This window comes from Gymnogyps californianus, unplaced genomic scaffold (genome assembly GCF_018139145.2).
Source record: "Gymnogyps californianus isolate 813 unplaced genomic scaffold, ASM1813914v2 HiC_scaffold_185, whole genome shotgun sequence".
NCBI lineage: Eukaryota > Metazoa > Chordata > Aves > Accipitriformes > Cathartidae > Gymnogyps > Gymnogyps californianus.
In genome coordinates this window covers 14,306-25,000 of record NW_026114066.1, presented here as the reverse complement: position 1 = coordinate 25,000, position 10,695 = coordinate 14,306, and the positions used below count along the sequence as shown (strand labels likewise).

Sequence of the window (10,695 nt, the reverse complement as noted above, 5' to 3'; positions counted from 1 at the left end):
TTAGCGCTCACAGCAATCAAGGTTGTTTGCCACATCCGTACGAGCGTTCCGTCGTTACTGCACAGCTTGATATCCTTCCTCTAATACTACTCGGACTTCATTTGTGCCCGCTAGAGCCTCGTTAACATCGGCGTGTTGTTTGGACATCGATTACGCCGCATAGTATTCCACATTTCTTTAAACCGCTCAAAGGCGATAAAAAGAAAACCTTTACGCAACTAATTTAGATCTACTTAGGAGCCGGTAACGCTCATCCTTTCCTTTAACCTGTCAACAGCTACGTTTACCTCTAGGTATTGACAACTCTCCTTCCGATGCCTAAGTCTCATTTAAATTACCCTTTACAAAATTTACTTTATTTTGTGGTCCCCGGAGAGAGCTATCAACAATTGTAAGATTTTTTTAAAATTTTTCCTTTCCAACAGCTACGTTGACCTACGGGCATTAGAGACGCCCGCTTAGCTTTGCGCTTTCGGTTACTGCCGTGATTACGATTGGGACACGTTACTGCCTCTAATTTCTCTTTAAGCTGTTTTTATGTTTAAATTTGTCCATTACTGCCTCCAACTAAGTTTTCTATTACTTACCTTTCAATTCCAGAATGTACTTGTACAACAATGATAAACAACACTTACTGCCTCATCGCTCCACTAATGACCATTACATTTATTCACTTTTTACTCATCTTTATAAATACAGCTAAACCCTAAAAATTCATTACTACCTTAATAGTAAGGCCAACTATTTAGCGCCCGCAATTCTCTACCTACTACAGAGCACCTTTTCCGCATCTCTCGCTCCGGTTACGTACTCGTTCTATCGCTTTGCACGTATAAGTTTTCCTCTTTAAGGTGACGTCATCTCTGCAATTTGTATTCCCGGGGGGAAAGCGAGCGAGCTCCGCTCCTCTCGGCGGGTTCAACTTTTGCATCTGAGCACAAAAAAAACCATTGAGAAATATCATTACATCAGAAACTACAACACCCATCAAAACAATTTACAATCCTACCAATGTAGGATACAGGTAGGCCCACCTGCTTCACAACACAGTCCTCCTCAATGTCAGCCATCTAGTCTGACTCACCCCACCCTTCGACCGCTAGATCCGCAACCCTCTTCCCGTGACGGTCCGCTAAACGTACCTCCCTCTGATGACAGGGAGGTGGCACATTCCAGGGGAGAGCTCCCCGGGAAAGGCGTTCCCGGGGGCCTTGAAAAACCACCCCGCCTGCAAAAACCCTGGCCCGAACGCTACCCAAACATTGGCAACAAACATCACCTCAAGGAGCAGCCAGAACCGGGGGGAAAAAAAAAACCCTGTCGGGGGGGAAAAAAACAGAGTCCCCTGGCGGGGCTTTGTTTTGTTTTTTTCCTAAGTCTTTGAAAAAAAAAAAAAAAAATCACTTCCACATACAACCTGCAAAGAAAAATTAAAAACCACACCATCATACAAGGTTAGACACATGCAAAACACACCGCTCATTCAGCTAGCACACAAGCCGCCCCTCGCTCTCGGCTCATCCGTTCTGCCGCCTGCCTGCCACGACGGGCCGTCGCCCCGTGACCGATGCTCCTGGGGAACGCCGTTCCCGAGGGCCTCAAAAAAATGCCCTGCCTGCAAAAACCTCAGCCCGAGCCTGACCTCCGTCCAAACATTGGCGACGATCGTCGCCTTGCAGAGCGGCCGGGACCGGGGGAAAAAAAAACCCAGCCAGGGGAGAAAAAAAAAAAATCCCCCAGCTGGGGTTTTTTTTATTCTAATTTAAATAAAAAAATGTACGGTCTCAACATCAAATACAACCTAAAATAAAAAAATTCACACATACAAGGTTAGACCCATTCAGAAACTAACACTCATTCAACATCCGCTCATTCCACCCCTCGCTCAGAACATATCCGTTTGACCGCCCACCTGCCACAATGGCAGATCACCCCAACTCTAGAGTCGTGCCTGGAACTGCCTCACCGTGTGCCTCAAAACATCGCCGCTCCGCACAATTCCAGAGCGTCAGCCTTCATAACCGGAAGCCAAGGAAGACTCTTCGCTACGTGCGCCGCTCCCGCTCCTTCTTTGCATCGAATCGTACCGTCCGGCAGAACTCGCTCGAGGATTCGCTCCGAGGATCCGAATCGCCCCGTGGTGCCTGCAAAACGCAACAGAAGGGACTCTACGGCCCGCTTCTCGATAGCTAGCGACCCCCAAAACCAGCCCACACAACCTCCACCCAAACAGGCCATGCTAATTGACAGTTAAGCATCCCACGCTTGGACCGTTCCACCCCAGCCAGAATCGCTACGCCCACAGGCAAAGCAGCTCCACCTCAAACACACACACACACACACACACACACTCTACAAACATGAGCTAAGGATGCAAGAACACCACGCAAGGTACAGTTAATGCCAGACCAAAAGACACAGCCCAACAGTATGCTCAACCGTGCCTAGGCCGCGTGGCACAGACGCTCCGGCGTGGCCTGCCGCGGGGGAACGCCGCGGCTCTGGATGAAAGGCGGGCGATGAAACTGCAGTGACCAACAGAGACAAATGGCTGGGAAAGACTTAAGACTAGGATGACACAGGGAAGAAACCCCTGGAAGAACTCTCAAGGAAAGAGAGTCAGAGACAAGACCCGATGTCAAAGCCCGAGCGACAGCCGCAAGAAAGACTGGCCAAATGCGCCTACGATGCTAAACCGGACCGGCGGCGCCGCGCTTCTACGTCACGCCGCGAGATGAGACGCGCTCGTCTGGCGCTATGCCGATAACTCGAGCCCGAGGAGGCGTGACAGATAGCTACTGCGATCGCAGCAGGATGTGAGAATGCCTGAGGCTCCTCAGGCATGAAGGTTAAGACAAACATCACCGCATTAGATAAGGGACACGTGTGAACACACGCTAGACATACTGCACGACTCCACCTGCTCATCCCTGAGCTGCTTTGCCAATGCACGCATCTCGACACTTATCGCTCCCTCTACCTGCACGAGGCCGACTCCCCGCAAACTACCCTCCCGATGTTATGCCAATGTTTGGCCACACGTGGTCCCCGCCACCCGTGGATTTTTGCCCCGCTACTTAGCTTTCACGGTGCCACGGGTCACGGTCCGCCCTCGATGGCCATCCTCAATGGCAGCTGCATTGCCTAAATGCAAGGTTCCTTTAATCGCCTCCTGCCCCTCGGTCACCTGCCAAAACAAAACAAAGCCGATTAATACACACTTCCTCTGTGAGACAGCAGCCCTCCGCAGATCCGCTCGCCTGCTCCGCTCCGATTCCAAAAACAACGCATCGCCGTTGAGGCGCTCCGTGGCGCTTGAAAATCCAGACCGTCGTACCGACCGATCCGCCCTAAAGCGACCGACCGCTCCGAGGCCAGTCGTGCCGCTCCTCAGACCTCGATGCCTCGACCGTTCCTAGAGCCTTGCCGCAAGGTGCCTGCAAAAAACAACAGGAATACCACTGCCGAGTTACCAGCTGACCTCACGCTACCTCACAATCCAATTGCGATCCGCTCTGCTCCCGCTCACATGCGCCAAAACCCCAAAGTCGCTTCAACCCTCTATGCTGGTTCAACAATGCCATACAATAGAGACAAACAGAGCCACACAATGCACATGCAAATATAGCACCATACAATGCAACACACTTAGATCACAGTCAAGACAAAACACAATACAGAGCACTGCAGCGCAAGACAAAACACAATAGAGGGTCGTACAATGCAAGACATTCTCAAATGGAAGTCAACACAAACACAGAGCACTGCAACACAAGACAACGCACATTACAGGGCCGTACAAGGCAACACAAAACCAAATACAGAGCGATACAATGCAAGACGGTCTCAAACGGCGGTCGATACAAATACGGAGCGCTGCAATGCGAAACCCACAATACAGGGCCGTACAAAGCAACACAAAACCAAATACAGAGCGATACAATGCAAGACGGTCTCAAACGGCGGTCGATACAAATACGGAGCGCTGCAATGCGAAACCCACAATACAGGGCCGTACAAGCAACACAAAACCAAATACAGAGCGATACAATGCAACACAAAACCAAATACAGAGCGATACAATGCAAGACGGTCTCAAACGGCGGTCGATACAAATACGGAGCGCTGCAATGCGAAACCCACAATACAGGGCCGTACAAGCAACACAAAACCAAATACAGAGCGATACAATGCAACACAAAACCAAATACAGAGCGATACAATGCAAGACGGTCTCAAACGGCGGTCGATACAAATACGGAGCGCTGCAATGCGAAACCCACAATACAGGGCCGTACAATGCAACACAAAACCAAATACAGAGCGATACAATGCAAGACGGTCTCAAACGGCGGTCGATACAAATACGGAGCGCTGCAATGCGAAACCCACAATACAGGGCCGTACAAGCAACACAAAACCAAATACAGAGCGATACAATGCAACACAAAACCAAATACAGAGCGATACAATGCAACACAAAACCAAATACAGAGCGATACAATGCAACACAAAACCAAATACAGAGCGATACAATGCAAGACGGTCTCAAACGGCGGTCGATACAAATACGGAGCGCTGCAATGCGAAACCCACAATACAGGGCCGTACAATGCAACACAAAACCAAATACAGAGCGATACAATGCAAGACGGTCTCAAACGGCGGTCGATACAAATACGGAGCGCTGCAATGCAAAACCCACAATACAGGGCCGTACAATGCAACACAAAACCAAATACAGAGCGATACAATGCAAGACGTCTCAAACGGCGGTCGATACAAATACGGAGCGCTGCAATGCGAAACCCACAATACAGGGCCGTACAATGCAACACAAAACCAAATACAGAGCGATACAATGCAACACAAAACCAAAATACAGAGCGATACAATGCAACACAAAACCAAATACAGAGCGATACAATGCAAGACGGTCTCAAACGGCGGTCGATACAAATACGGAGCGCTGCAATGCGAAACCCACAATACAGGGCCGTACAATGCAACACAAAACCAAATACAGAGCGATACAATGCAAGACGGTCTCAAACGGCGGTCGATACAAATACGGAGCGCTGCAATGCGAAACCCACAATACAGGGCCGTACAATGCAACACAAAACCAAATACAGAGCGATACAAGCAACACAAAACCAAATACAGAGCGATACAAGCAACACAAAACCAAATACAGAGCGATACAATGCAACACAAAACCAAATACAGAGCGATACAATGCAAGACGGTCTCAAACGGCGGTCGATACAATACGGAGCGCTGCAATGCGAAACCCACAATACAGGGCCGTACAATGCAACACAAAACCAAATACAGAGCGATACAATGCAAGACGGTCTCAAACGGCGGTCGATACAAATACGGAGCGCTGCAATGCGAAACCCACAATACAGGGCCGTACAATGCAACACAAAACCAAATACAGAGCGATACAATGCAATCAAAACCACAATACAGGGCCGTACAATGCAAACAAAACAAATACAGAGCGATACAATGCAAGACGTCTCAAACGGCGGTCGATACAAATACGGAGCGCTGCAATGCGAAACCCACAATACAGGGCCGTACAAGCAACACAAAACCAAATACAGAGCGATACAATGCAACACAAAACCAAATACAGAGCGATACAATGCAATGCGAAACCCACAATACAGGGCCGTACAATGCAACACAAAACCAAATACAGAGCGATACAATGCAAGACGGTCTCAAACGGCGGTCGATACAAATACGGAGCGCTGCAATGCGAAACCCACAATACAGGGCCGTACAAGCAACACAAAACCAAATACAGAGCGATACAATGCAAGACGGTCTCAAACGGCGGTCGATACAAATACGGAGCGCTGCAATGCGAAACCCACAATACAGGGCCGTACAAGCAACACAAAACCAAATACAGAGCGATACAATGCAAGCGAAACCACAATACAGGGCCATACAATGCAATACAAAACAAATACAGAGCGATACAATGCAAGACGTCTCAAACGGCGGTCGATACAAATACGGAGCGCTGCAATGCAAAACCCACAATACAGGGCCGTACAATGCAATACAAAACTAAATACAGAGCGATACAATGCAAGACGGTCTCAAACGGCGGTCGATACAAATACGGAGCGCTGCAACGTGAGACGAGATGCTATACAGGGCCATACAATGCAAGACGGTCTCAAATGGCAGTACAATTTCAAATATAGAGCAATACAATACAAAACCGATACAGAGCCAAACAATGCGGTACAAATTCAAATAGAGAGCAACACAACACAAGATGGTCCCAGACGGCAGTCGATACAAATACAGAGCGCTGCAATGAGACAAAACACGATACGAGGTTGTACAATGCAAGGCAGTCTCAGGTCTCAGCTGATACAAGTACAGAGCAATGCGATACAAAACCAAAGACGGAGCGATACAATGCAATACGACACAAAGCGCTGCAAAAGCGAGGCGGTCTCAGATGGCAGTCAAAACCGGTAGAGCGTTGCAATGCAATACAAACCCAGAACAACGGATGTGTGACAAGTCAGGCTTTAAGACCTAAGCCCGTAAGGACGCAGGGATGAAATGCTGTAGGGGATCTCCACAGAAACACAACTTTCAAAGAGCAGAGCTGTCGTTCCGGCCCGGATCGCCTCCGCAAAGGCGACCGTCCGGCAACATCCATGATGCAAAACGCCCTCGAGGCTCCCTTCACGAGACCCGAAGCGCTCGACAGGCCCTATGCGAAACCGACGAGGCATTAGAGACCCTACGGACGCCTACCGAGGTGCGTGACGAGTGCAGAGGCCGTGGGCCAGAACATAAAGACCTGCAAAAAGCACCGTATGAGACGGAACGCGCACGACGCAAGTGACGCTAGGACACGGGCCGGAACGTTCGCATCCTGCGGAACGGACCCCGGGCCCGCTATCCGCCCCCAGACTTAACGGAGACTAAATAGCCCTCTCTGCAACCCTGACATTAAACCTCCTTCTGGCCCCCCCCCACCCGCCGCTTTTGCCCCTTGACTTACCTTTCAGAGGACGGGATCCAGAATCCATCCTCATCAGGAGCACATCGTCTAACCGGGATGCTCCCGCATTCACCGGATTCCTCTTCATCGCCCGCAACGCAGAGCGCCGCCGGTCACCGACACGCCGGCCGGCGCCGACCTCTACCGCGACGACACCCTCCCCGCAAGTGCCACGCCGCTCCCAAAAAAATCAGTTGTTGCGGCCAGCATCTCCCGTGGAAGCCGGAAAACCGGAGAGATAAAGCGCCCGTCGTAATCGGAAGCGATAACCCGCTCTGCGGTTCCCGCCCTGCCGCTCCTCTCTCCTCCGCCGACTCGCCTCAAATCCTCAGCCGTTTGAGGAAAGCCTTCGCGGCACCGGCAAAACCAAAGACAAACGCTCGGCCGAGTTACCGTGAGCTCCTCGGAAATTTGAGCCGGAGCGGACCGCTTAACGAGTCTCTCGCCTTTTCTCCAACCGCTTGTGGCTGTGCAGCTTCGCCCCTCTGCAAAGGAGCACGGCCCCTGCCAAAAAAAGAGAAAAAAGTACATGCTGACATATCGCCCAAATCCTCCGCCCGCTCACGGCGCTTCCTCTCTCCCGCTCCTTCACCTCGGCCGCTCAGAGTCAGATTCTTCGGTCCTCTGTGCCGAGCCCGGCCCGCCCTCTGTAAATCTGAAACAACAAAGTATGATTTTAGCTACATCAATAATACGACACCACAAAGAAGCGCTACTTCAGCACACCGGTCATCGCTCACCTTGCCAAAGTCCGCTCCGGTGCGGATATCCCGCTTCATACATCGATTTGCATCTAGAAAAGCATAAACTGAAAAAGCATAAGCCAGTCAGAACCGCCGACAGTTGTGCCGATCCTCCGACATCGGACGCCGGCCCGCCTTCACCCGGCGCTCCGCTCGCCTCTTCCGTCGTCCTTCGGCACGCGGCTCGTCGCTCCGCGTCGGAAAAACCCGAACAAACCGTGTAAAGCGAGTCACCCGGATGCTGACCGATAGCTTGGCGAGACAAAAGGTCCGTCTTCTTTTTGCGTGTGCCTTCTAACTACACCCGGGAAAAAAAAAAAAAGGAAAAACCAAACCCCAGATATTGAGCCCCACATATACAAGGTAAGGCACATTCAAGATTCAACCCGCTCGACCGCCGTGCAAACTGCCGCTCCCAGAAGGCCAGAGTCTGACCTCCGGCACCCGCAAAACACAATGAAAATAACTCTGTGGCAGCTGTCTACAGCTACTTGCCCAGAGATGAACCGTACGGTCTTTGTCAAAACAATTTGAGCAGCTCAACATATTATCACAACACCGTGCCTTGCTACACCGCATTGCTACACCCCTGGGCAGGGCAGCTCCGACCCCGACGCAGACCGACACCGCACACAGACGCCACAAATAACGTGACCGTGAGACACGAGACGACCGCGAGCGAGAAGACCGACTACCGTAGGGAAGATGTGGCCGACAGAGAAGCCCTACGGTGCCACGATGGCGCAGATGCTTTATAGCGGCCTCGAGAAAGAGGGGCGACCGCTGCGGCCTGCGAGAGAAAGCTACCGTCAAAACCAGAATGATGGATGCGTAAGAAGCCAGGCTTTAAGACCTAAGACCGTTAAGAACATGGGAATGAAACCCCAGAAGACAACTCTGTACAAACAGAAGTCTCAAGAGCGGAGCCGCAAGCGCCACCTAGCTCGCCACCTCGAGAGATGACCGCTCAAAAACATCTACGGCGCGACGCATGCCAGACCGATCCACGCTTTAAGCTATAAGCGCGAGACAAGAAGGCTCGACGGGTGCGATGCCGATGAGGCGATGCGCTCGGGACTCTCGGGAAGACTACCGAGGTCCCTGCCGATCAAAGAGCTACAAAGATATTAAGACCCGATAAAGGTATGGTATAAGACACAGAAGACAGACTACACAAACAACACGGCAACACAGACACAGGCTGGAACTGCCCTGCCCACACTAGTCTCGTGCTGAAAAGTTCCCGGACGGCCCTCTCCCCTACGCTAACTTCAAAACCCCTCCCTGCAGTTCCCGACCTCGTCCCCTCCCCGCGGGGCCCGCTCCCCATCGCTGCTCCCTCAACTTAGCTGTCAGAGGGCCGGGGGTCTGAAACCATCCTCGACAAAAAAGACACATCGGCTAGCCGGCCTGTTCCTGCAGTTGCCAAGCTCTTCATCATCTGCAATAAAACCAAAAGACAAAACACTGCTGACAGTCAGCATTGCACCGGTCAACACCGACCTCTTCCACAACACCTCCCTCCTCAAAAGGGCCGTAGCATTCCCCTTACCCTCATCGTAGCTTCTGGCTACTAAGATACCGAGACACACCAACGTACGATTGGGCTTGAGAAGTCACCGGCCCCGTGACCCTCCTTGCTACTACCCAGCTCACCTCAAATGCTCATCCAATTCCAATATAGACACTTTTTGCTATTCCACCTACCCCTGACTCCACACCCCTGGGCAGAGCAGCTCCGCGCCAAACACACACACACACAGACCGACACTACACAGAACGCTACAAACAATGCGATTCAAAGACGAGAGAAAACTCTCAGCAAGAAGAACAACTCCCAGACCGGAGATGCTGTCAGGCAAGGAGCTCCGCAAGGCCGCAACGGTGAGGCAGGGAGGCTCTACGGCAACCCCAGAAAAAGAGTCTAACGTGACGGCCCGTTACAAGAAGTGGCTGTCAAAACTAAGATGATGGATGCGCAAGCAGCCTGGCTTCAAGACCTAAGAACGTGAGGACGCAGGGAAGAAGCCCCGGTCCATGAAAACGGATGGCTAGAGAACAGAGCTGCTGACACAGCCTAGAACAAGAGAGCAAAAGAGGACCGACCGGAAGCTGCCAAGAAACAAGACCGATCCACACTTTACATTTGTTACGCAAGAAAAGCGGCGCCCGATTGACACTATGCCGATGAGTACGGGCATTCGAGACCCTAGGGATGGCACCCGAGGCGCATGCCGTGCTCCTCGAGCGAGAAGAGGACATCAAGACCCGAGGAAGGTCTAAGACACAGAAGACAGACTACACAAACAACACAGCAACACAGACACAGGCTGGAACTGCCCTGCCCGGCACACGCTAGCATCGTACCGAGAAGTAACCTGCTTCCTTTACCTGCCCAAAAGGAACTGTTCCTGGACAGCCCTCTCCCCTACGCTAACTTCAAAACCCCTCCCTGCAGTTCCCGACCTCGTCCCCTCCCCACGGGGCCCGCTCCCCATCCCTGCTCCCTCAACTTAGCTGTCAGAGGGCCGGCGTCTGAATCCATCCTCGACAAAAAAAGCCACACCCATATCAGCTAACTGGGAGGTTCCTACAGTCACCACGTTCCTCTTCGTCATCTGCAATAAAAAACCAAATAGTGCCAGCAGTAAGCATCACATCGATCAATGCCGACCTCTACCACAACACCCCCCTCCTCAAATGCGCCGTGGCATTCTGCTCACCTGCTCGTTCCAGAGTCGTACGCTGCAGCCATTATCGCTTGTGGCACCTAAGATACCGAGGAAAAAAAGCGTTACTGTTGCGCTTGGGAGAAGTCACCGGCCCCACGCTCCTCCTCGCTCCTACCCCAGCTCACCTCAACTGCACGTCCAATTCCAAAGGCAGCCCGCACGGTGCCTGAAA

The 10,695-nt window shown here is 51.6% G+C and overlaps 1 long non-coding RNA gene across 3 annotated transcripts in view; it reads right to left on the bottom strand.

Moving 5' to 3' along the window:
• Positions 1–9,011, bottom strand: part of LOC127028114 (uncharacterized) — a 22,483-nt gene extending 13,472 nt beyond the window's left edge. The window contains exons 1-4 of one of the 3 annotated variants that reach the window (XR_007767947.1): positions 7,789–9,011; positions 7,641–7,703; positions 7,049–7,552; positions 3,352–3,437 (exon numbers count right to left, since the gene is read on the bottom strand). This is a non-coding gene — a long non-coding RNA (uncharacterized LOC127028114). Of the gene's footprint in view, positions 1–3,351; positions 3,438–6,018; positions 6,845–7,048; positions 7,553–7,640; positions 7,704–7,788 lie in introns of those variants that run through there. The other 2 variants (XR_007767946.1, XR_007767945.1) reach the window with 2 other exon arrangements.
• Between the last annotated feature and the right edge of the window lie 1,684 nt (positions 9,012–10,695).